Source organism: Gossypium hirsutum, chromosome D05 (assembly GCF_007990345.1).
Source record: "Gossypium hirsutum isolate 1008001.06 chromosome D05, Gossypium_hirsutum_v2.1, whole genome shotgun sequence".
Classification (NCBI taxonomy): Eukaryota; Viridiplantae; Streptophyta; class Magnoliopsida; order Malvales; family Malvaceae; genus Gossypium; species Gossypium hirsutum.
Window position 1 is genome coordinate 36152010 of NC_053441.1, and position 2659 is coordinate 36154668.

Genomic DNA, 2659 nt, shown 5'->3' on the forward strand with positions numbered 1-2659 from the left:
TGCAAAGCATATCTTACAAAATCTAAATAATACGTTCAGATTGTCCGTCTATCTGCAGGTGAAAAGCTATGCTAAATTGAGTCTCGTACCAAGAGATTCATGCAACTGTCTCCAAAATCTTGAAGTGAAACGTGGATCTCGATCAGAGATAATCGACATAGGAACACCGTGCAATCTCACAATTTCCTGAATGTACACTTTAACAAATTTTTGAAGTGACCAATCTATCCTGACCGCAATAAAATGAGACGATTTCGTAAGTCGATCAACAATCACCCACACAGCATTTATCTTGCTCAGAGATAAGGGTAATCCCGTTCCAAAATCCATCGTGATGTGGTCCCATTTCCACTCAGGAATAGAAATAGGCTGAAGTAATCCTATGGGAACCTGATGTTCTACTTTAACTCGCTGACAATTTAAGCATTTAGCCACATACTCGACCACTTCTTTTTTCATTCTTGGCCACCAATAAGATTCTCGTAGATCGCGATACATTTTTGTTCTTTCAAGATGCAAAGCAAAAGAACAATCATAAGCTTCGCGAAGTATCAACTCTTTTAATTCTAAAATATTAAAAACATAGATTCGGTTGTAAAACCTCAAGAAATAACAATCATCAATGCTGAAATTTTCTAATATGTCATTCTGAACCATTTCTCTTTTCTTCGCCAACTTGACATCATCTAATTGTGCTGCCTTGATTCGATCAAAAATTACCGGTTTTATCTTTAATTCAACCAACAAGCTTTCATCGTCATCGATACTAAGTTGAGCAAACATTGCTCGCAATTCAACTGCTATTTTTCTACTCAACGCATCAGCTTCAACGTTAGCTTTACCAGGATGGTAATCAATAAAGCAATCAAAATCTTTGAAAAGCTCGACCAAACGACGATGTCTCGAATTTAACTTCTTTTAAGATAGGAGGTATTTGAGACTCTTATGATCAGTATAGATGTGACACATTTTTCCGTACAAGTAGTGTCTCTAGATTTTTAGAGCAAAAACCACAGCAGCTAACTCTAAATCGTGTATCGGATAATTGTGTTCATGCATTTTTAGCTGACGAGACGCATAAGCGATCACTTTCCCATTTTACATCAAAACACAGCTGAGACCGCTCAATGAAGCATCACTATATACCACAAAATCCTTTCTCGACTCTGGTAAAGTTAAAATTGGCGCTTCAGTCAACATTTGCTTCAATTTAACAAAACTTTCTTGACATTGATCGTCCCAGACGAATTGAACATTCTTATGCAATAGTTTTTCATCAGCAAAGCTATCTTCAAAAATTCATTTACAAATCTTTGGTAATAACCAGCTAGTCTAATAAAATTGTGAACCTTTGACACATTCCTCGTGCTTTCCACTAAACAATTGCCTCGATCTTTTTCGAATCAATTTTAATCCTATCTGTCGAGATAACATACCCCAAAATCGCAACTTCAGATAAGCAGAATTCACACGTACCTTTCCATATAACTATTTCTCCCGTAACACTTGCAAAACAATTCTAAGGTGTTGCTCATGCTCAGATTCAGATTCAGATTTTGAATAGATCAATATGTCATCAATAAAGACTACCACAAATTGATCTAAATACGGTTGAAAAATATAGTTCATGAGATCTATGAATGTCGCCGGAGCATTCATTAGCCCAAAAGGCATCACCAAAAATTTGTAATGACCAGAATGCATACGAAATGCAATCTTCAGTACATCACTATCTTTCACTATTAACAGATAGTAACCCGATCTTAAATCAATCTTAGAGAAGATAGAAGCCCGTTTTAGTTGATCAAATAAGTCATCAATATGAGGTAAAGGGTATGGATTATTAATCGTCAACTTATTCAATTATCGGTAGTCAATACAAAGTCGCATCGAGCCATCTTTCTTTTTGACGAAAAGTACTAGAGCTCCCCAAGGCTATATATTAGGGCGTATAAAGTCGCGATTCAATAAATCTTGCAATTGCACCTTTAATTCTTTCAAATCTGTGGGTTTCATACGATAAGGAGACATTGACACTAGAGCCGTACTAGGAAACACTTCAATTACGAATTCAACTTTCCAGTCTGGTGGTAACCCCAATAATTTCTTGGGAAACAAATCAGGAAATTCACAAACAGTTCAAATTTTACTACTCTGACTATTACCATAATTCAAATTGATAACATAGGCTAGAAAAGCTTCACAGTCTTGATTGAGAAGTTTATCAACTTGAATTGCTAAAATGATACGAGTTGAACCACTCATTCGAACGCCATTTACTTCAATCATATCACCATCCTCACTCTGAACAACAAACTTCTTTTTATGGCAAACCAGAATCACTCCATGTTCCTTAAGCCAATCACTACTCAAAATCATATCAAAGTCATCAAACAGCATTATCAGCAAATCAATAGGGAAGGTTATATTATTTTGTATCACTAACAGGCATCTCCTACACACTTGATCCATTAACACAGATTGTCCCAACAGACTAGACACTACAATCGATACTCTAGATGTCTCGAACTTTAAACTCTCCGATCTAACTAATATAAAATTAAAAAATGAATGTGAAGATCCTAAATCTTTCAAATCATAAACAGGTTCTGAATGTAATAAAAATATACTTATCACAGCGTCATTAGCATCGCCATCC